Source organism: Amblyomma maculatum, chromosome 6 (genome assembly GCF_055883805.1).
Source record: "Amblyomma maculatum isolate TAMU_Amacu chromosome 6, ASM5588380v1, whole genome shotgun sequence".
Lineage (NCBI taxonomy): Eukaryota > Metazoa > Arthropoda > Arachnida > Ixodida > Ixodidae > Amblyomma > Amblyomma maculatum.
In genome coordinates, this window is record NC_139349.1 from 25803402 (window position 1) to 25828265 (window position 24864).

General features: G+C 45.6%; 1 protein-coding gene across 4 annotated transcripts in view; it reads left to right on the plus strand.

Moving 5' to 3' along the window:
- The window catches only part of qsm (Zona pelucida superfamily protein qsm), a 304012-nt gene that overhangs the window by 98741 nt on the left and 180407 nt on the right, over positions 1–24864 (plus strand). Inside the window, exon 1 of one of the 4 annotated variants that reach the window (XM_084606242.1) lies at positions 18555–18825. The exons of 2 other annotated variants lie outside the window; for them this stretch is intronic. The gene's annotated coding sequence lies outside the window, so the exon portion shown is untranslated. Of the gene's footprint in view, positions 1–18554; positions 18826–24864 lie in introns of those variants that run through there. One more of the 4 variants, XM_084606241.1, reaches the window with a different exon arrangement.

Genomic DNA, 24864 nt, shown 5'->3' on the forward strand with positions numbered 1-24864 from the left:
CCTTTGATGACGGCTCGGCCTACGTTTTCGGCGGCTCGCGCATGGCCCGGAAGCTGGGGGATATAAAACCATAGCATCCGCGGTGCTTCTGGAATGCGTCGTTATATGTGGTACGCAAGCAGCGAGCGCGACGGAGTCAGTGGCGGCCGGATCATCTGAGGCGACTCGTTAAACTAGAAATGGGATTTTGGAGAAGTCGGAACTAAACAGGAAGACAGGAACACAGGTCGTGAAATGTCTTCCGGATATGTCTGCAAGTCAGAATCGGTAGGAAAGGTGTTGCTGGGCTGAAGTGGGGTCGGAGATCGCGCTCTTCGATTTCCGTCGGCGGAGAAAGCTGTTCAGAGAAAACGAGAACACGGTTGTTGAGAATTGACTTGTATGTGAAGAATGCTTAGGGTAATTTGAAATCTAAAACCAAAGAAATCAAAACATAGTACCGATTACATTCAAACAAACAAAAAAATCTATTAGGTGTTCCCGAAGGCTTCATAAAATGACATACACAAAGTTTTATTTTGAATTCACATACATCTGCTTTAGTTATCTTAGGTTTGTGACCTATTTTTGCTATGTTCATGACCTATTAGTTGGATTCGAGCTTACTTAATTAACAGAAAGCAGTTTGTAGTTATAGGTAAGGATTGCTCATCTACATCAACAGTATCATCAGGTGTTGCGCAAGGGTCCGTTCTGGGCCCTATACTGTTTATGCTTTATGGAACTGACTTTGCGAAAGACATACACAATCTGTTTGAAGCTCGATTATTTGGTGATGACATTCTATTATTTTTCGTGTAAAAAGCGTGCGCGACCAGATCCTTTTGAACGACTCTTTGAAAGTTGTGCATGGATGTTGCGTGAAGTGGAAGATGAAAATCAAAGATAAAATCAACAATGAAAAGTCAATGTCGATGGCCATGTCAAACAAGAAAAGTCACTGTTGTTTCGGTACAAATCACTAACATTGAAATAAAACGTTCTAGAAATTTAAAAATTTAGGTGTTATGGTTTCACATGATTTGAGCTGGACTGATCACATAGAAAACATCTGCGGAGCAATTCAAATAAAACTTGGATTCTTACGGCGAAAGCTAAGATATGCACCACTGGATGTGAAATTAAAAAGCATTTATATCAATACTAAGGCCAAGTCTGGAATACGCAAGTATAATTTGAGACCCACACCAAAAATATCTCGCACACGAACTTGAACGTGTTCTGAAATTAGCGATAAGGTTTGCATTTTCCTGTTACCGAAGAACGCAGTCCGTAACTGAACTTATTTAACTAGCTCAACTACCAAATTTCGCAACTTGCAGAAAAATTGCTAGGCTCAAATTCCTTTATCAGCTTTACCATAATAATTTCAACATGTATTCCGGCTTTTACTTTCGGCCACCCGAAAGACTTTCGTCTCGAACTAATCACCTCTTTGCAGTTCTGTTTTATGCGCCTAGTGTTGCCGTTTATAAATTTTTGTTTCAGCGTAAAACAATTGTTGAATACTATAATCCTGACAGACGTGTATTTGATAGTGCTTATTCCTTAGAAACCTTCGAAAAAGTGTTGGAACTGTGTTGCACTGACGAATGTACCCTTTCCACTGTGTAATGGCACGGAAGGGCTAATAGTATTTGAAAATAAATAAATAAATAAATAAATAAATAAATAAATAAATAAATAAATAAATAAATAAATAAATAAATAAATAAATAAATAAATAAATAAATAAATAAATAAATAAATAAATAAATAAATAAATAAGAATATTACTCGTTTAAAGCATAGCTTCGAAACAATATAGCATGTCTTTTGTACATTAAATGACCCCGTCAGTAAAGCATGACCGTATTTACGTATATATGTATTCGCCTCCAGAAAAAAACAAAGGAAAAGGAGCAGAATGTACACACTATAGATAAAGGCTACACAGGAAGTCAAAACGATGCTTTACGCCAGGCGACCTCGGCATAAAAGAACTCAGAGATCTTGCCCCGCTAACCTTGGTGCATAAAATTACAATTGTTTCTGATCGGAAACGTAAATGGACGCCGCTGAAGTAGAAGAAGTGAACTGACGCGAGAAAAGGCTATAACAGCGCGCCTAACGACTCTCCTCGACCGTGTAGACCTCGTGGCATTATTCCGATCTGCTGCGCAGATAAGGGCCTCCAAGTGGCCATCATTACTCAGGTCACGAAATCGGCCGTTGCTTTATGGAAGTGAAACGCCTTGATACATTTCCGCACAAACAAAAAGAGCCCAAATGCAGCCACGGCGTCAAATGTTCAATCTGCTCAGGCTTATTATTCCAGAAGTCCAACGCACTCCGAATTCCCATTGCGCCAGAAAACTGAGCGAAGATCTCCACGCAGATGGCAAGGACTAAGAGCACAAGGTGCCAGATTGTTACGGTTGTTTCAATGGCGCAGGTAATGCTGATATACTTTACTGCAAAGTGAAAGCCCTAAAAGCCATGGATGTGTTGCGTTTCAGTACTATTATGTAATAACGTAAGCTTGGTTGTAATAATTAATATGGTCTGCTTTTAGATGAACCGTTGCCAATGGCGCTGCTGCCTTTTACCAGCATGGCTTAGGTCCATCCGCGGTTACGTAACATTCCCTGCGAGCAGCCAAAAAAAAAAAAAAGATAGCTTTCGAGGATTTGTACTTATACTGTTGTGAACCAGGATCACACATGTTATACGCTGTGCGACAGGCGCAGATGAACACCAGCGAAGTCTGCCACAGATCCGCCGCAGAACCGAAGAAATTTTGTGTTTTTGTGTGTTTTTGAAGCGAAAACTTCACTACGATATGTATCAGCCAAAGTCAACCTGTCCGGCCTCTTAATCTTCAACGAGCCAGAGATCCCCGTTTGGCTATAAGCACAACCATGGGTAACCCCTATGGTGTGCCGCCACTTGACCTGTGACATTGGCCTTTGATATTTGATGGCAGATATAGCGTCACGTCTTCCCTCTTGTAGTTGACGGTATCCTGGGTTCCATAGTCTCAGCATTTTAACTGTTGCAAATATATGTCTGCTTGTGTCTAAATCTAAGGCTAATCAAAGCAAAACCACGCTTTCTCTTCGCCTAACCTGGTTTAACAAGCGTAAGCCTCAGACGTCTTTTTTGTTTGTTTGTTTGCAATCGGCGCTGATGGCGTGTCGTAGTTGATTCACAGTACAGCTCGAGGCATCAGCGCCGTTGCTCTGGCGATGCCATAGAGTGCTCGTCTGAGTTTAGTTATCAGTAGCCATAAGGAAAGGCCAGGCAGCAGTCTTGAAGTGTGTGGGCACCTGATCCAAATTGCGAAGGAAAGAATGTGGGAGGGGTGTATCAGAAAGATAAGGAATTTTACGTGTACGCTCCTATCGGTGAATTTCGCGATTTACGCACCCGGCCTAACGTGATTTAGTTACTTCTCCGCTCATTTTACTGCGCAGTTCAAATATGAAGCGACAGGCTGTAAGGATAAAAGGAAAATTGCTTGCAAAAAGGAATAGATGCTTTTTCTTCCCCTATATATACTGTCCTTAATTTTTGCCTGTTTTCAGTGTGATTTTTTTTTATGTTCAACGTGCTAGCCCTTAGGTCTACATGTATTTTGATCTTAACCGCCCTCAGGTTTGTTCAGTTCAGGCGTTCAGTCGTGTCCGACTCTTCGTGACCCTATATGGACCATGTCACGCCACGCTTTCCGGTCTCTCACTATCTTCTTAACATCACATAGCTTCATCTGCAATGCCTCGAGAATGCCATCTAACCATCGCGTTCGCTGCCTACCCCTTCTCCGGCGACCCTCAACCTTTCCCAACATCAAATCTTTCTCCAGCGACTCCTCTCTTCTCATCAGATGACCAAAGTAGCTGAGCTTTAACTTTAGAATTTGACCCTCCAATGAGCAGTCAGGGTTTATGGTCGACAATATCGACTGATTTGATCTTCTGGCAGTCCAAGGAACTCTTAAGAGTCTTCGCCAGCACCACAATTCAAACGCGTCAATTCTTCGGCGGTCAGCCTTTTTCACAGTCCAACTCTCGCATCCATACATCACAACTGGAAAGACCATAGCACGGGTTATACGGATTTTGGTTGGCAGACTAATGTCTCTGCTCTTTACTAGGCGGTCAAGGCTAACCATTGCTCTCTTTCCCAGAAGCAGGCGTCTCCTAATTTCATGGCTGCAGTCTCCTTCCGAGGTAGTCTTGGCGCCCAAGAACAGAAAATCTGTCACAGCTTCCACTTCTTGTCCATTGATGCTCCAGGACTTGATAGGGCAAGACGCCATGATCTTCGTCTTTTTAATGTTCAGTTTAAGCCCAAACTTCTCACTCTCTTCTTGTACGCGCATCAGAAGTCTCTTGAGATTCAATTCACTTTCTGCCATTAAAGTGGTATCATCCGCATATCTAAGGTTGTTGATGCGTTTTCCAGCGATCTTCACTCCAGCTGAAGACTCGTCCAGACCGGCCTTCCTCATGATGCACTCTGCATATAGGTTAAATAGGCAGGGCGACAGTATGCAGCCTTGCCTTACCCCTTTCTCAATCGGAAACCAATCAGTAAGACCATGCCCAGTTCTGACTGTGGCCTCTTGCCCTTCATAAAGGTTCCTGAGGAGACAGATGAGGTGAATTGGAACTCCCATCTCTTGGAGAGCTTGCCACAATCTGCTGTGATCTACGCAGTCAAACGCTTTCGCATAATCAATAAAGCAGAAGTAAATGGGTTTCTGGAACTCACTTGCTTTTTCCATGATCCAGCGAAGGTTGGCAATTTGGTCTCTAGTTCCTCTGCCCTTGCGAAACCCAGCTTGCACGTCCGGAAGCTCCCGATCCACATACTGCTGCAGCCTACCTTGCAGGATTTTTAACATCACCTTGCTAGCATGCGAAATAAGCGCGATCGTGCGGTAGTTGGAACAATCTTTGGCACTGCCTTTCTTTGGAATGGGGATGTAAACTGACCTCCTCCAATCCTGTGGCCACTGCAGGGTTGTCCAAATCTTTTGACATAATGTATGCAGTGTGTTAACAGCGTCGTGGTTGAGGTTTTGAAGCAACTCAGCTGGAATACCATCAATTCCGCTAGCTTTGTTCTTAGCAAGGCTGGCTAAGGCCCATTCAACTTCACTCTTCAGGATGCCCGGCTCGAGATCAGTAATCACAACCGTCCTATGTTGGGTTTGCACATTATTTGATTACAAATGTCCACTCTATTTGCAAAGGAGGTGAATACGTATTGAAAAGAGCATAAAACGAAAGAGCTAAAGACCTAAATGAAGCGTTTCCAATGCTGTATGTGTATAGTACCGCGACAGCTCTCAGCCTTGCATCTTGTATATGATCGGTTTATTTAGGCACACACACCCTCTGAAGACAGATCTTTGAGATTGTCCCCTTCACACCAAGCGAGCGTTGAGCAACTCAAAGCAACATATGCACGAGGAGCGCGCGCTTCGCAAGGACATCAGAAAGGGGGCAGAGTTTCTACATTACAGATGCAAATGCTACGCGTTGCGCCTACTCTGTACGCATTCCCGCACATTTTTGCCTCATCCGCTGTTTGCGCCATGCTCATAGGCTGACATAGCGATCTTATACGGTCTGGTTCACCACCGCCGTGTCTGTGTGGTTAGAAAGTTCGATTCCCGGACACCAGGGGCGATCCTGGCCGTGGAGGCCGCGTTTTAATCGAGGGGAAGAGCAACATGCCCGTGTATTGTTGGAGCATGTTAAAAAAACCCAGGGGACCTAAAAAATTAAAGTTCACTGCAGAATCCGCATTGGAGTAATGCGAAAGCATGGATGCTGCTGTTGGTTGCTTCTGGTTGTTTTATAGTTGCTTAATTCACTTCTTGTTTGCCCATTTTAGTCATTGGTACTTTTAAATTGCGCGCAAATCCCTTCCTATGGCCTTTTTTAGGCCGCATTTCCAGTTGCGTGACGTCACATCATCTACCTCACATTAATTCACTTCTTGTTTACCCATTTTAGTCTTTGGTTCTTTCAAATTGCGCGCCAATCCCTTCCTATGCCCTTTTTTTCGGCTTTACTTCCGGTTGCGTGACGTCTCATTCTTGGCATCATTTCCACTACCGGCACCCCTTTCTCTCTTTCCGCTTTCGCTCCAACCTTCCTCCCTGCCCTTACGCGCTGTTCAGTTGCCCACAGAACAAGTGTGGCAGATACTGCGCCTTTCCTTTCCCGTGAACCAGTTATTCTAATTATTTACCTAATTACCTTTTTGGCCTAATTATTTTTGGCAACAACATTACGTCACCCTCCATCAATTGACACCACTCATTAATCTCTACCACTACTCAATTACTCACAAATGCTGCGGACACAACTTTGCGGACACGTTCTGCGGATACGGTCTGCAAACACGGCCTGCGGACACTGTCTGCGGACAGAAATCTGTGAAAATAGCGAAGTAATGCTTTCGCATTAATAATCCTGAGTAATTTGCTATACGGCATCACTCATAGCCTCAGCCGCTTTGGGCATTGCCCTCTAAACAGGAAGGTCTGGGCAGTGGTCTGCGATGACGAAATGAGAGTGGTCGGGGAAAATCGAGCCTTGCCTATGAACGTCACAACGTAGTTTGTATTTTACTGGGTTACCCTCTGTTGTTTTATGTACGTACGTCCCAAATAAGTGCTTGCTTTGACATGAATATCACTGCCCCAGGACATATTTCGGAGAAACCTCTCTGGACATTTCCACGCGCATTTTTCACAGAAAACGACGAAGCAACGCTGTGATACGACGCGAAGCATAATTCACTCCACGGAAGGTGGTGCGTTTTATGTGCAAATAAGAGGTTATGAAAATAAACACGCTAAGAGGGATGCGCGCTCCTGATTATTACCGGCCTGTCTGGTGAGGATACGAGCGCGGTAGTGTTCTAGTAAGCAGTACCCGGGCGGTATACGATTTAGTTTGTGAAAACAAACAGCCTGTCTGCACCAGCGTGTTTACAGGCTCGCCGTACTCGACATTATTTCCGCGTTCTGCATTGGTTTACGCGAAAAATCTTGAGTAAATTTTCATTCAGCTGTGTGAAAAAGTGTGAATTAAGCTCATCCTTGGGATGATTAAAACTGGCGCATATTCGCTTGCATTTTTTTCGTTTGTCGTCCGCGTTATTCTAATACCAAGCCGCCATTATAGGTACGCTTAAATATAGTTTACGGGTACTTCTCCTTAATGTTTTCGGCGCTTGCTTCCTGCAGGATCATTTGAATATACTGGGCATTTTTTTTTTTAGACGGTCTAAAATGTTTACAAAAGGGTTCTTTACGTTTCGTTTGGGCCGAAGGCTGTATACTAGTACAGGCAGCATGAAAGAGGTAGAATGCTTTAATTAGAACGTTAGGTACAGAAATACAATAATTAACTTTCCTAATTTTGTTTTTTATCGGCATGTTTTATTTGCTGAATTGGAGATAGTCCTCCAAAAATGTATAAAAGAAAAAGAAATTCAGTAAAAATTGTAGCTCGCGTTAAGGCGCACAAATATCAGCCTCATAGGCAGTTTCTCCTCGTAACACAACGGCATCGAGCGCATCTGCCATAGATCGCTCCGCCTTGTCTCTTCGCGGCCGGACTGCAAGAGTAGCGACTGCGCGCCCACATGGCCCTCAATAGACGCCATCAGTGTGAATGAATCGCTGTGCCGGAGCGATCTACGTCACAATCGCACTGCAACTGTGTTACGGTGTGAATCCGATTATCAGGCTTAATTGTGCCCCTTATTACGCGCGCTTAAATTTTTTTTTTGTTGTGAAATGATTTTTTCTCTGCAATACTGTTTGGAAAGCGAGCTGCAATTTCGAAAAGACAACATGCCCCTAGAAACCAAATTAGAAACACTAAATTCATTTCATTAACTGGCGCACTATTCCAGGCATTCTATAGCTTACATGGTACCCTCCGACATCCCCGGCCCTGGGACTAACAGAAATCGGAACGAGGCTTCCTTCTCTTTACTTTTTGTTTAATTTTGAACCCTCCTAAAAAACAAAAACAAAAAGAAACACTTGGTATAGATAAGTGCCTAGGAACTATAGTATAGATATCCAACATTTCCGACCCAAGTCGCGAGGGTGAAAAATGAATGCATCTGAATTCCTTATTGCATCTTCAGTGAGGTTGTTGCTGCTCAAAGGAGTATGCAATAATCCAATTAAGCAACAATAACGGCGTGTCTTAGGTCGTCTAATGGTTCTGAAGTATAGAGGAACGTTTGCCCCTGGTAAGACCTCTATTATCGGTGCTTCACTTTATTGTCAAATTGTAAAACGGTACCGTCCTACCACGGTGGAGCAGTGGTTGGGGCGCTCGATTGCTGTACCCAAGGATGCGGGGTCGAGTCTCGACTGCGGATGAAGCTTTTCGATGGAGGCGAAAAGCAAGGCGACCGTGTGCTGTGCGATGTTAGTGCACGATAAAGAACCATAGGTGGTCGAAATTTCTAGCGTCCTCCACTATGGCGTCTTTCATAACCTTAGCCGCTTTGGAACGTTAAACACCATAAACTGAACCAAATCACAACAGTGCCTTCCGCACTTTACACTTTTCTTGCGGTCACTGCAGTCGGAGCCCGGTCATTGTCGTAAGTGCACTTATATGAATGCAGTCGCCATGATTCTTGCGATGTCCTTAGCACACTCGTATCTGCGGGGGTTTTATGCATAGCCCTCGCCGATACTCGATGCTGGAAGGACACCCCTTCTTTGGTTCCTTTTTTTTCTCCCCTCTCTAGCCCATGCTCATTTGGTCGTGTAGAGCTTATCCAGGGTGTTAATCGTTCGCTTTTCGTCCCCTAATCCATATCCACATTAGTACTTGCACGTTTCGTCACCTTAAATTATGATTGTTCCCTGTTTTCCTTTTTGTTCTGAGCGCTTACAAGCAACTGTCGGATTACAGTATTTTACGTAATGTGCTTCTATCTGGTATTTGGTGGGGAGCAAGTACTTCGCACTTTGCGGACGTCTTTGTTTTAGTGATAAAATTTATTTTGCTGTTTTGTTGCATTGCTGGGAAATCAGTTCCGTTGCAGAAATAGACAGATCGCCCTTCAATTCGCACGATCGGACTGACAGGTATTAGGATCGCTCCACTGCTGCCATGTAAGTACAGGAAGGCTTGCGAGATGGCACTACTGTCGCTACACATACTGACCTTCGCGCTTTGTGAACTATGTCAGGGGACCCCTCTCAGTTTCTATCTCCTATAGTGTCTATACTCTATACATTTCTGTTTGCTTTTTTCGAAGACACATACGACGTCTACGAGAAGAGCTTTGAAGTTCAAAAGGGTATTTGAAGATCAGTTACTGCACTGGTGCACCGGTTCTCTTTTCTTTTTATTTTACTTGCACAGATTTGATGCCAGCTTGTCGCAATTTGGTAAGCACTGCAATAGTTTTACCTTTCGGCAGAAGTGAGCTGGTGTCGAACCCTTCTAAAAGGCACCAGGAGTGTGAGCGAAAAAAGAAAAGGGAATGTTCGGCACTCGGTTCGCCCAAAACCTCGGTAAAATGCTCCGGGAGTCGGAGTCGTCGAGAGGCGTCGCCTGCCCTCCGATGGAGTCGCGTCGCGCCTTGTCATGCAAAAGGCGGCTGCGGCTGCGCGACAACGGGGTCGCGTCTCTTCTCCCTTCTCCTCTCTCCGCACCAAGAAGGCATTGTGCGAGTGCACCGCCCCTTTGTATGCTTTGTGCCCGGAAGGCAATCGCGCCCGCCCGCACAAAGAGCGGCCGCGAAGAAGGCGACGATGGCAGGGTTGGCAGGCCAGCGGGCCGCTTGGAAGGGCGCCCAGTATACTTCGCGTGCCCCTTCGAAGAAGCCGGCATTCTGTCCCCTGTCGGCGGGAAGATCTGACCTGCTTCGTTCGCAATAAACGGTTGATCGATATACGGAAAGCAAATCTTTTGTGGGACGCCCTTGTTATGGAGAGTGTTGCTCGATCGACGCTGAGGTCAAGGTGCGGCGTAAGTAAGTCTCGGGTGCAAGGGTTACAGTTGTATATCACACATTGAGTTCGTAACTGGAGATACTGGTTGCTGATATGAAAGGAGTGTTCACTGACCATTTACAAAATTTGCGCAAATTGTCGAATATTTCATTTTGGAACACATACGTTCGTTGGGAGATGGATGGTGGCCTTAAACCAAGGTGTTTTTGTTTGTTTATCATACCGATTTTTAGGGTTTGAAAACTTTATTTCGCACCCTAAACCTGCACTATTTATCATTTGCTTTGGCTCATAAGAGCCGCCGTTCCAGCTTCGGAGGGGCTGCAAAGAGCCAAACGTCCGACTTGATTCGAGGCAGTAGAGCTTATATATGGCGCGCACATGCTTATCAGTGGACTTGCTATTAACAATCATTTTATTCATAACTGTGCTTGTTGCAACATGGTCCACCTTACTGCGCCAAAGAGTAGCTAACGGATGGAACACCAGCTGGCGTAGTGTTCCACCAAGTGCCACCATTGCTCGCGTATCCGACCCGTTGAACATAAGGAAATCACGAAGCATTTTTTTGTTTTTCATTAATTTTGCAGCTGAGTTACAGACAACTTTTTTTAGCAACATTTACTCCGAATGAACCTCTGTGGGTGCCGCTAGATAGAGTTGCTCGAATAAAGAACTTATATATTCACGAAGACATACCTCGAGGCTATGAGAACATGTATACTTATAAAAACTTATAGTCTGAGGACATCTGTGAAGAATGCTGGAAACTTTTCGATGAATTCTGCACGCATGGCGTATACTTCTAAGTACAGATGTTTCTTTTTGTGCACTAAAAAAGAAGCAAGACGCACTTCATTGCATGTGTGAGAAGAATCTCCGGAGGATCTAAGCCCTCCAAATCAGCTGTATGCACTGAATGCAGCTACCACCAGAAGAATAGCAAGAAAAATGCTCACAAGCAAGAGAAACCTCAGCTGAATATGGGCGTTTGTCAAACTTCGTCAGCCTTCGTCTCCCTTTTGAAGTGAGGCGACTTTGCCAAAAGCAACCGCGGGCTCCATGGTTTACGTTTTTGGAACACTTGCGTCTTCTCTCAAGGTGAAAAGGTCATGTGAAGTTAATGGACGAGGGCTCAACTTACAGGGGTTTAGAATTTGGTGGCTGGTACAGGTGCCCCAGTTACTTTTTGCAAACTAGGTACAGTGGGGCATACAATACGCCTAAGTTAAGCTTCGTCGCATCATTCGCCCACGTGGCGCTGAATTTGTGCAGCAAAACCAGAACGTTTCATTTTCTAAGAGAAAAACAAAAGCCATCTCATGATAAAAATTCCCGCCTTTTAGGGTCAGGGCAGCACGGCTGTAATTGTGGCGAGGACAGCAGCAGGCAGACGCACTAATTGGCATTTATTGCTCGAAAACAAAGCTATAAAAGCAGGAAAAAAAAACACTTAAGGGTGAATTGTAAAGGGTCGTACCTTGTATCACTGTCGTCCCCCAGTGACTCCATTGGTTCACGACTGCAGGAATAAAAAAAAAAAAAAAAAGCTGTTGTTTTCCTTGCGTGCGCTTAGGATGCGTGTAGAATGCGTGCTGAGAGGAAGAAATGAACATATGTAGTGCAAAGGGGTCAGAAATAGAGTTGAGAAATACGCATGACTGATCGCTGGCACTTGGCACTTTGGCACCTTAAAAAAAAAAAAAAAAAAAAGGGCGGGGTTTCCTCAAGAAAAAGCAATACGCACCGACAAAAATACGTCCGGTGGGAAAACAGGACAAAAGAGCGACTATAATTTGGCAGTAACGTGACCTTTAATTATTCAAGCTGCATTTCATTTCCATAGCTTAAACAATGGTGTAACGGCAGTGCCCCGAAATAATTCCAGCGCGGGTATGCAAGGTGAGAGCTGTCGCAACAAAAAGAACAATAAAAACAACAAACAAGGCCAGGGTGATGGTTCCTGAATGACATGCGATGTCTCTGTTAACAGAGTTTGCAGTACAGGAACGCTGCAAAAAGGCATAAATTGCCATAACGCCTCTTCAGGCACTCACGCCCTCCCGATCTAGTGTCCGCTCGCAGCGCTTTTCCGCAATCTCCGCGGCGTTGCCACGCGTCGCGAGGAAGCCAACGATGAAGGCCTCTTTACGAGACTCGCCTATAACCCGGCGACGCGTCTCGTAAACAGCACGGCGCTTAGGCAGGGCTTGATGAGCGTGTGATCGCCTTCTTTAATGTTCCCGAACACTTCGACCTCGTGTTCTTCTCGCGGCGCTGCCCGACTGCCCACTCTTGCATTCTGGAACACTGCCATGCATGAGAAAAGAGCTGGTGGAAGCAGAAACATTTGCGAAACAGCGCTTTTGAAAGTTTTGATAAACAAAGGCGGAGGCATACGTCGGAGAAGAAATAAATTTGTTTGAGGTGAATGCTTCCACGGTCGTGTAGTAATTATAGGACGCCGCGAAAACAAGGTCAAAGGCTGTTTTTGACATATATATTACTATACGGTCCGTGTCTCAGCGCTACGACACATTCGTATTTCTTGCCTTAGAGATAGACAATGAGAGTATGAGCTAAAAAAAAAAAAAAAAAGGTAATAAAGATGACCTTTTGAAAGACACATAAGTAGTAGATTTCCCGAAAGATAAGCTTATCGGCCATAGATGGGACACTAACGATCGAAAGAGGCGAAAAAATGACGGATGGTTTAGCGGAACTAAGGGCACAAAATCATCCAGTGAGTAGTAGCGAGGAACGCTTAGAGTGATAAACACAAGGACTTCTCGTATACCTCCAGGTATCAGGTTAGGTTGCAGAGCATTTTTGACCGATGTGTATCGGTGTAAGACTATATAAAATGAACAGGATGTGGAAGGGAAATATGATTCTTAGCTAACTTTTCAGCACGAAGATTTGACTTGCCCTGACTTGGATAAGTTTTCCTGTCGAAATTTCGGCTAGCGAACTGAGGTTTTCACGCCGACCCCAGTTCATTTTCAGCTCTCAAGAACCCTACTTTCTTTGTCCTGGTTGTAACGTGCGCTAGTGCGAGTATTCCACGACGATAGTACCATAGGCCCTACGAGATCTATGATGCACTATGGTATAGACGTCTCGTGAAGTTTTCATGCGCCGAATTGTAGACATGTCAGCATATATACATACAAATCCACCCTCGTGTTAAAAGTAACGAAATAATTTACGTGTAGTTTTGTTCTCAAAAATTCTCATAGTAGCGAAGTAGCTTGCCTTACTGAATAGTTCTCCTTAGTGCCTTTTATTTCTCACGCTGTCTTCCAGCATATGTAAATAATAATTCTTGGCCGACTACACCTTACTCGGCCTAACTCGCCGGGGCTTGGAATTCTTGCGATTTGGCAGTGAGTTTGCGATGCTATTCACCACTATATCCCACATATTCCCCATCCCCCTCTATTCTAGAGGGGGGGGGGGGAAGGGGCAGCATATGGGAGAACTAAGTCACCAATATACGAAGCGCATAGAAATCTGCTTGCGTCATTAGCTAAGCAGCTTTGAAGGAAAGTTAGGAATAAAAAGAAATAAAGAGGCCGGCCTGTCTGCCACTTAAGGATGCCGCGTGAGAAAGGGCCAGACAAGTATAGGAATCAAAGTAATGGACCAGCACGAAACGAAAACAGAAGCAATGCATGCGCGGCGGCTTTGGACAGACACATTCTAAGCTGGCAGGCGACGATCGTCGCGCGATGTTGAAACCAGTCTTGGCGACAGGATTTGCATGGCGGTGGCCTCGACTGTCCAGCTCCAAGGTCAGCAGGCGTTTTTTTCTTTTTCCTGCGGAATAATCCGTTAGAGTAGCTTCAGCTATAACGGTCGCCTTCGGCGTTTCTGGAATGCAAATTCGAATTTGACCGAGGGCAGGAAACCGAAAACGATAAAAGGAAATGCGCAAGTTAGAAGCCCGTGGAAAAAAGTATCTGGTTGCTGCGTCCTATGTTTCACACGTGGCCTTTGTCAGGAGTGACTGTTATCAGAAATTTAGATAGCTGCCAGATAGCACAAATGAACCTTGCGGACTATAACGCTTCGGTGGAAGACATCTCATTTTTTAGTATATACCTAACCGTCCATACAAACAAACGTTTTTTTCATTTGGCATTGGCGCATACCTCAAAGGCAGCTGTATTTTTTAGTTGTAAGCTTACTTTAAATTTACTCAGTGGACGTCTGGAAACGACGAAATTTTAGAGCTGTTTTGCATGAGAGAAAAGTTCTTTTACAAAAATGCAAAGTCCAAATCGTTGATTTCTTTTTTATTAGCTACAAATAGAAGAAGGACTTGGTATTCCATTATTAATATTGTAATTGTAGAAACAATAGTGACGATTGTCCAAAATTGACAGCTTGACAACGCGGCGGTACGCAAAATGTAATGCATTCACGCGCACGGTAACATCGTACAGCAGCCAGGTGATCTAGAACTCCGCACTAATACGTTGTCGGATCGAACTTTCACTTACCACGGTCTTAATCCAACCGCCAGCTTCTTGCAGGGTGCCAATTCGTGACACATTAAGCCAACTAGACGGCTGTACCAGATTCTGGGTAACGTGCTGGGTTGATGAGCTAAAAATATACTGAACAGCTTGCTATCGTATTCAAAGCTAAAGTTAGCGTCGTCCTATAGAAACCATTGAAGCGGTTTTTGTTTTCTTGTTTTTTTAAACAGGGCCAGCCTTGATGAAATGTGGAAGGACATAATGACAGGCACCGCGTATTGACGTGTAGCAACTAAGGTACAAATCAACACATCAGGCTTTGCCAGAGCCAGGTTCCCAGTCCTTCAGGCGTCCAGATAGCAACTCTACAATGATAAAATGCGTCATTCAAGAGAGAATCCGGATTCCACGTTGTAAGCTAAAAATCATGGGCATGCCACTGGCAAATGGTAGTTGGCAGCTGGCTTCGCCACGAACTGATTGGTTGGCCGGCTGTGTGACGTCACGAGATTACAAGGCATGACCGAGTTGGCAGGGGCAGCCGGCTCGGACTTCTCGTTTGCGACAGAAGGGCAGGCGAAGGAAATCGAATTCTCCAGCGCTCTTTGGGCCGATCCCCATTCATACGCATTAAGACATGCTTTTACGGCTTCGTCGTTAAGCGGACCTCCATATCCGTCTATGTCAGGTGGTGTTTCACTCAAAGACATTAAAGGTAGATTTTAAGCTTTCTCGGATTTTCACCGTCGACGCCCAAATAAGCGGCATAACTTATGTGACGCGCGGCTTTCGCCGAAAAAGGAGCGCTGTGCTTTACTCTCGTTGTGAGATCACTAAGGACTGTTATGGCAGAGTAAGCGCATTTTCTCGCATTCTGTTTCTTTCACCACTGCCCTCCGGAAATATAATAAAGTTGTAAAGAGTTCAAGTGTGTTTTTTTTTTTGCTTCTTTTTAACATGGTGGACCACTCGTTCTTTCACGCGTGCATCTTAAGGAAACCATGTCAAGAGAGAGCTTCCTTTTTTAAAATATTTCAGCATATTCTTCATTTAAGTTCTTTATGCTCTTTATTCGTGTTGAAAACCGTCGTCACCTCATTGCTATTGGTTCACTGTGAAAGACAAGATGCTTATTAAAAAACGGGATACTTTTCTACCGCTTTGATGAAATTGCCCGCAGTATAAAATCGACAAGAACTGCTTCGTCGCAACTCATAGGCTGCCTAGTTACGTGAAAGACCATTCGCCATAGATATCTACATAGCCCTGCTTTAAACAGGCTGTGAAGCTTGGTCTTTCAGCGTGGATCACTCTTCACCCAAAAGTTTCGGAAGGCTCGATTTCCATTGTCACCTTTACAACCTGAGTTGGCAACGCCTCCCGTGTAATGTAGTCACGTAACTTGCCGAGCAATCAGTAACCACCCTTTCACCGGCCAACTTCTATCTGCCACAGTCAAACCAATGTTTGTTCTCTTCCAACACCGATGACGTCGACAAGACCAGATTTTCTGCTAAACAGGGCTTTTAACAAAGAAACAAAAAAAGAAGATAAACAGACTTGCCCCTCGACAAAGGCTAGGCACTTCTGAGTAGGGCAAGTAGCTCAGGCAAAATTCGAAACGTTACCGCTGCTTTTCGTCAGGCTAGACTGGCCGGTTTGGTCATTTTTAATGTGAAATCAGATTTCAACCTTAGAATATTGACAAGAGAAAAGGCCAGCGAGTGTAATAGAGTGTAGGAACTGGTATGCACCACCAGAACTCTAACGAAGTAAAACCAGTTCTTAGTTCAACAGTACAAGTTTTACCACTACATCGCTATCAGCGCGCTCTTAAGCTAGTGACTCATCTCTGCACTGTATACTATCGCCGTCACCGCCACTGTGAGGAAGGAGCCACAAAATGTGCAGTACAGAGCAGTGCGCGAGGTTTTCTCAATGCCACAGTGATACGCATGCAGTACAGCGACGCACTCCACTCGCATCATCTCCGCTCGATCCGGCCGGCCTCCCCTCGTCGCGCACATTCGCGTCGCGGCCGCACTCTCCCCTTGACCTGCGCCGTCTCCTTCCGTGGGAGCCGTTCGGCGCGAGACGGGACCGACCTTGCACGCCGGAACGTGAGCGGAACAGGCCTGCGGCGCCGCTGCTCCGTCTTCGCCTGAGTGACAGATCGCATCCGTGCCGCTGACACGTGCGTCCACACGAAAGCGCGCGCGCATGACATTGCTGGCGCGTAAGAGATTAAACGTGACGCCCTCAGCAAACTCGGGAGACTGCACAGCGGTGCAGCACGATCCGACTCGGCGTGGCTTTGTATTGCCGAGCTTTGAACTGACAGGCCTCAAATGACTTTGTAGGTGGGCCGTTTCCACATAGCCTTCGAAGGCTTTGGTTTAGTGCTGCTCCGGATTGAGCACATGATGGCAAAGAACGCACATGCCGCCTGATAGTGCTTCGTTCACACTTGAATCTGAAGTCACAGCACAAATATCTAAATGTGTTCATTTTGAGTTAGCTAATTATCTTCGTAGTTTTTGACTCCGTGTAAACCTTCCCTCTATTACAATCCTATGATTATGAAGTGCTAATATTCACAATTTTAGTAGAATGCTGCCACGGCATCATCATCATCATCAGCAGCAGCAGCAGCCTGACTATACCCACTGTAGGGCGAAGGCCTCTCCCATATTTCTCCAATTAACCCGGTTCTGTGCTAGCTGCATCCACTTCACCCCTGCGAACTTCTTAACCTCATCCGCCCACCTAACTTTCTGCCGCCCCCTGCTACGCTTTCCTTCTCTTGGAATACGTGCTGCCACGTATCCAGGCGTATTGCTTGCTCTTACTCTCAATAATGTGGAAGAAAGCAGGAGGCAAGGCAATACTTTAATCTAGAAGACGTAGTGACTGCAGCGGTACCTCCATTCAGGGCGTGCATTATAGTGTTTGCCCATAAAACATAAAAGGCCTCTGTAAGCTTTGAGAAATCGCAATCTGTGCCCTGTTGGGTCCGACCATGGCATGTACCGCACATTATTTATAGTGCCGGGTTAAACACCTAATAACAGCTTGTTAGCCTATGGCCTGCGGGGTGGCGCCGCCTCCACTGTTTCTGCAATATTGCAGGCTGGGAAGCAATGTTTGGTAGTGTTCTATTATTTAGCACTGTTTGCAAGATTTTCTTTTCAAGCGAAAACTTCTATACGCCTTGTATCAGCCCATGCCAACCTGGCAGGCCACTTACCTTCAACGAGCCAGAGGTCACACTGAGGCCTCTTAACCATGATACCACATATAGTGTACCACCACTTGACCTTTGATCTTATACAGCAGATACAGCATCAAGTACTCCCCTTTTGTAATTGGCGGCCCCCTCGACTCCATAATCTCGGCAATTCGGTCGCCGCAAAACCAAGTATGCCCATCTATAAACTTAAGCCAACCAAAACGAAACTTTCGCTTCGCCTACCTAAGTTTAGCAGGGCTGAATCGCAGCCAATTCATTTTTTAACTTTCACTTTTGGTCATGAAAGAGTTGCGCAAACACTTGTTCTCTTCGTCGAATGTTTCGGGACGAAACAATAGCATAAATCTATAAAAGTCAACAAATATGTTAGAATAATAAACCCAGAGACTCGACAAAGCTTCTTTGCAAAACGTTTAACGGCTGCATATAGCAACTTAGCAACTCTGTTAACGTAAGAGGCGTAAACAGCATGCGGAATAGCTCATGGGGGAGATTATCATTGTTACATGGGCGTTGAACTGCTACCGTGCTAGCTACCTGTAAACAAGTCATCTGCAAAGCCTAGCACTTAAGTTACAAAGTCAAAGGCTCAGCACGTCACCTTTAACTGGAGGAAAGACGAAAAACGCTGCTTAACTCCTGAGTAATGATGAGGTTACACTAACACAATGGGTCAAAACAACGAAAAAGAAAGAAAAGAGAACTTCCTAAAACCAACAAACAGTAAGCAAGAAAGGGCAAAAGATGACACGTAGGCATGCTACGCGGTAGCGCTTGTCTAGCGCTTGTCGCGTTCTGCGCGATTGACCGCGCGCGCTTGGAGCGTGGCTTTCCCACGCTGGCACTTGCGGTTGCTCGTTCGTGGCAGAGAACGCTACGGCGTAGGAGCGCTCGGGGCAATTTCACTGTCTCGATGTTCCGCAGTCTTGCAAGGCGCGACAGTTGTGCAAGTCTATAGTACGATTTCGTTTCAAGGGAAAAAGCGCAACGGCACGAGGCCAAGAGGAGACAAGGCCAAACGCAGCGCTGGAATATCTGTTCAAGTTTGTTCGGTATGCAATCGCCATATATACTTCATTATTTCTGAAATAAAGGTAAGAAAGTAGATTAAAGCGTATTTCGGTCTGAGCGCAGAGTGATTTGTGCAGTAAAGCTCTAATGAGAAAGCAGGTGCTTTTGCTCTTTGATCGAGATGAAAACATATGGTGGCATGATAAACATCGCATGATTTCAGGTGCCTTGGTGATTTCTATGGTTAACTGATGTTCGTGATTGGAGACAAAACTCATTTTATTAAAAATGGAGAGCGAGAGCAGCCACGACAGTCAATGCCGATGTTGTGGGCAGCGTTCGTAACATTGTTGCGGTGCTTCCTAGGCCTTTCGGTCAGATAACAACTAGCTGCTATGACAAATATATGAGTCACCGCGAGACAAATGATTTAAATAAGTACACTAGGTTATCTTTGCAAGACGCACACTTTTTCTCGTGGTTTCTCGTGCACTTGGGAGCCGCTTTTTGCATTTGGGAACCGATGGCTTATACAATTGGTCAAACGAGTCGTTGTCCGAACAACATGCAGGCTTAGGGAGCGTTGAAAAGTCGTTGAGAATTCTGCCCGCAAGGCGTATAGTTCACTACCGCAAGTGCCTTGCTTTGGTGCAGTGGTCAGGGTGCTCGACCTTTGTGCTCAAGGATGTGGGATCAAATCCCGGCCGTGGCGGCCGCTTTACGATGGAGGCTAAAAGCAAAAATTTGATGTGTCGTGCGATGTCAATGCACGCAAAAGAGCAGCTTGTGGTCGAAATTTCCGAAGCCCTCCACTAACGCATTTCTGATAGCCCGAGTCGCTTTGAGACGTCAAACCCCCAAACTGAACCAAACTGCACATTATTGATTTATTCTGTTTTACGCTCACATGATCGCTTTCTTTCGCTTTATATAGCATGATATTTTACAATCGATTTGCAAATATAGGACAGCGTATCATGGACTCATAACAATGTCGCTGGCAAAAAAAAAAAAAAAAAAAGCTAATGTGTTAAAATGGCAGCACTGGTCGATTGTAATCAGGGCCTGTGAGTTAAAAACGAGGTGTTTTATTCATTTTTCCCGATATTATGCTTTCTGCTTGTTCAGCGATCCCTGTTTGTATCATAACACCGACGAGCACGAGATATTATTAAGGACCCAAGATCGCTCGTATTTGCTCAATACTGTTTATTACTGTCGCATGTAACTTGGGTACACTAGCCAAAGCTCCGAAGGGTCGATGGCGGGCGGATGCCGGCCAGACGTTTGAAACAACAGTCCCCGAATCAAATGGGGAAACGCCGATTTTATATTTGTGCAGTCGACGCTGATGACTTTGCGGGTCTCTCCATCTCCGTCCTATTCTACCTGGGGTCGATGTAGCCGCAGTCGAGTAACCAAGTTTTCGTCGCGTCTCGTGACTGGCGTGTCCTTGACGAGATGCCTTACAATTTCACTCCGCTTATTGGGAGGCGGTGAGGGAAATGGTCGATGGGGCCGTGCTGCCTTCACCCTAGTTCTCGTCCACCGATTCGTCTGACCTAGGAAGGTCACGACGCGTCGCATGCGTTGATAGATTGCACCCCGGCGACTGGCTAGTCGAATAATTTGCACGATCGGCAGTTATACATTCAACCGCGGGCTGCTGCGGCCGTGAGTCGGTCGGCTAGTCGGTCAACCAAATTCATCACTTGTTTCCATGCATGCTCAGTGCCAGGCTTCAGCTGGGTTCTGCCATTCCGTACAATTGCTGCCATCCCATCTTCGCTTATCCGTCCTCCTCCGTCATTGGGAAGCCCAAAACTGGAAACGGTCGTACTTTATTATTCTTTTTTTTTAAACTTCAAATGAAAGCCCTGCGAGCATCCTTTTGCGTAAAAATTTTGCACTGCTTACGGAAGGTTAGTGTTTTATTCGGCACATCTTATCACGTCATAGACTGTCCTGTTATTAAGAAACACACGTATCCGCGCGTCTATATGCCTCCAACTTAATATCTTTTCCACTAGATGTGCGCTGCCGGCTTGTCAGAGCCTAGTGAGCACGGTACAAAGCGACATGCCAGAAGCAAGGCTGATTGTAAGGCAGCGAAGGCTTTTTCATCCAAGTAGGTACATACGTATTAAGCATGATAAAAATAGAATAGGTGGATCAGAGTCCCACGAAGGCGGTAATCAAACGCTTGCGGCCATATGAGGAAAACGTAATTTTACGCATAGACGAATGCATATGCCGCGCTGAAACGATGTTTAGCATTTCCGCCTCTGTGCCATATGCAACCGAAACTTATAAAAAAATCTTACCGCTAGTAAATTCAAATGTTTTCATGCAAGTTTCTAAAGGCCGTCAAAATATAGGCGTAATAAGACAACGTGCATAAGAATTTCGAACTTGTACATGAATAAGTGCCCACCGCTTTCTTTACATGATTGCAGTGTTCATTGTTCATGAGGCATCAAGAGAAAGGCCATTGGAAAGGACGCTTTTTGCATTCATTAAGTACTTGCATGTGCCCTACCAGCTAGTAAATAAATTCCTATGCGTGACGCCAGTGTTGTCTGCGTGCTTGCGGAGCCCAACTTTGTCCTCAAATGGCGCCCGATGCCAGACTGTGCGTCCGGTCATGGCGTACAGAGGTATGAATAGCAGGTAAGCTTACTCCCGCTTCCTTTCCAGTAGCGGCTTGCAGATTCTTAAAGGCACCTGCGAAGCTTAATGCACAGCATTAGTCAGAGCGCATATCTTATCCCCGATTCACTCAGCCGTAAGGAACGGGATTCCGAGCGCTGTTTACAAGCGCTGTGTCGCAAAAAGAAAAAGTATGAGCACAGAGAGGAAAAGGGTGAAAGGAGAAAAAGAAAGGGCGATAGACGCCGCTTGCCCATGTATTTGTGTAGAGACGGCATGCATGCATAACGGCGCGCCCAAAGCACGCGCACGCGCTGGATCTGGCGCGCAATAGAGCTGTTGCTGCACGCGTCGTTGAATCCCTCTGGGTCACACGGCCGGGCTGCGCTCTTCTAAAGCTGCTCTTCAGCAGAAAAATGGCGGTGGGTGCCTTTGCGAGGCGATTTCTCTGCTTTACTCTGCCGCACTGACGGTTGACGTATGCGGTCGTGCCCGAAGAGCCGATTATACTCTATCTTTTCTCCTCATGTTTGCGGAGTGATTTTGGTGCTTCGGATTGGGACCGCCCATTCGATGTCGATACTATCGCGGTATTTCTTCTCCAAGAGATGGAAGCGGATCTCAGTTGTCTGTGCGGTTATTTAAACTCGATGGCAGGTTTCGGAGCATGACTTGCGCTGAATGCGGTAACAATGCTAGACAAGGTTCACTGTTGCGTTCTTCCAAGCGTACAAAGTGATTGGACACGTTTCGACTTCCCCGGAACCACTGTAGGCAAAAGGCGCTGGACTGCTCCGATGTTATCTCGGCGAAGCAGTCGTATTGATTTTTCAATACTGCAGAACATGCATTACGTACGTCTGGTCGGCGTCGCTTGTTTGAATACACCATGTCGTGGTGCTTGCAAAATGTAATCCCCCAATTACATACGTACTCTGGGGAATCTTGATATGCCATATGTCCCAAACGAAAAACAAAACAAAAACACGTTGAGGATTTAGCGTTTATTTTAAAATATTAATACTTTAACAAAAAAGCGTTTTTGAGAGTTGAGTGTTGGATCGTTAGGTGCACATGCCGGTGTTAAAATTTGCTTCCGTCGGGATAACATAACCTTGTCAAATCGAAGCGTAGTGTTCATTTCCAGGAAGGCGATCACTGTAAACTGTGCCGCGCCGCCGCGGTGGTTAGGGCGCTCGACTGCTCTTCCCAAGGATGCGGGATCGAATTTCAGCCGCGGCGGCCGCTTTTCGATGGAGGCGAAAAGCAAGGCACCCGTGTGATATCAGTGCACGTTAAACAACTACATGTGGTCGAAATTTCCGCAGCCCTCCACTAAGGCGTCTTTCGTAGCCTGAGTCGCTTTAGGACGTTAAACTCCACAAACCGGACCAAACCAAGCACCGTAATTGTTGTGAACACAGAAAATACGAGGACCGGAGGAACAAAAACAATACATGGTCTGCTAGCCAAAATTTCGGTTTTACTGATGTTTAGATTTGTTTTCGGAAAAAGTTGCGGGGTCGACGTCATGCACGGCAGCAACTGCACCGCGAACTAGCATAAGAAGTGAGAATGCGTGGAACTGCGCAGTTTTCTCCATTGCCTGAGTGGGTTTCGGGCCTGTTCATACGTTGTTCACGTTTTGTAACTTGGGTGCGTGAAAGGTGTCGAGACAGGAGAACCGCTAGGGGTCAAGCATAATTTTTTTTCGAAGCCAGTAATGCGGAGACAGCATGTGGACATGGGGTTTCTATGCTGCTGTGAAATCTTCAAAGGACCATGAAATACCATCTTTATCAGGCAACCAGCTACTTTCTTCAGAAAAGAAAATTCTGCCGAACTAGAAGTGCGCTGGTGTAAATATAAGGCGATCTATGTAATATTAAAAAAAAATATATACACATAACGTGCCCATTTCAAGAGCGAAATGTTTTCAGTGATTGTATCTCCAATTGCTGGCCTTATTAATAATGACATGCGTACGTGGTGACATGGAGCTCTGTTATCCACGGAGAGGGACGATTTAAGGATATTGTTACTAGGCGTAAAGCCGATGAACAAAGCCGATGAGCATTTTGGCTGATGGTACTGGGTACGTCATCATCACTCATCATCCTAGCAAGGAGCTTCAGCACCCTCCGTCTTCTTGCGCCGTCGGTAGAAGGTCTAGGAGGCATTGCTTGGCTGTTCTCTAGCCTGCCGGACCCTACGCGACCTCTCCATTCCACCGTCCTGTCCCACGCCCCCACCACAAGACACGACGAAGGAGAGACTGACCCGACAAGCCACCCACACGACCACAAGACACGACGAGACGCGACAAGAGAGGCAAGCGACCATGTGACCCCACTGACTCGATGTGCCGACCAAATGACTCCAATGACCCAAGAGACCTCCACACTTGCATAAGCACTTCACCCCGGCCCATGCCATGAAGTGCATGTCTGGGCCTCGGCCATCGGATCTTGGCTACCTGCGGCCCGAAAATGTCCTGGGCCAGGATTCATCGGGGAATCGTCGTGACGCGAAGCCGTTGTCTTCTTCCTTCTTTCGTAACAATATCATTCTAATTTCATGCTATCATGACTCTTCTCACGCCTCGTTTGCTCAAAGCTCCAATATTCTATTGCTATATTCAGCCAGCCAGATGCTCGGATGGCATGAATCGAACACAACCAAAACGAAAACCATTTCGTAAAAGGGCTCTATGCAGTAACTAAACGCATTTCACTCACTACGTTAACAAAAAAGAAAACTCAGGTCATAAGGCGGCAATAAATGTTTTTAGAAAAAAAGTGCCGGAGAAAAGCGGCGTTATTTCTCCTGTTTTCAACCTTCGCACTCATTTAGTGTTTCATGCGGCTAATAAAAATGAAAAGCACAACAAAACACAAAAGGGCGCAGCATTAGCTAATAAAACCTACAATAATCTTATGTTATTGCAGGAATAAGCATGGGATATTGACAATCGCTGGATTTTCTTTACCTGAGCTCTTCGTTTTGACATGCACCTTTTGTACCAAATTGTTCACTGCGGTTTTCATGAATTTCAAATTGCTTCCAAACCACACATAGACCGACTTCCGCTCCTCTTTCGCGTCGTCGTCTCCAAAGGCCACACAACGACGTCTTCGTTGTTTCTAGTTTATTCCTTTACAATCTGGTGAACAGAGAACGGATCGCATGGTGTTGTCCGCAGCGCCAAACAAGCGCGATTCCGCACAAATGACCCCGAGGCCAGTCCCATCGCAGCGCTTTCACACTGGATCGGCGAGGGCGACCCCTTCTATGTTGTGAAAAAACGCCTATAGTGTCTCAAGTAAGGCCATTCCACCGTCTGACAAATATCCCACGATACACATGGCGCGGGCTATGATTGCGTTCAATCTCCTGCCCAGACATCTAAGCATCGTTGCCACGATATCACTCGAGAACCGATATGTCTATACTAAGCGCTTGAGACCGCAGAC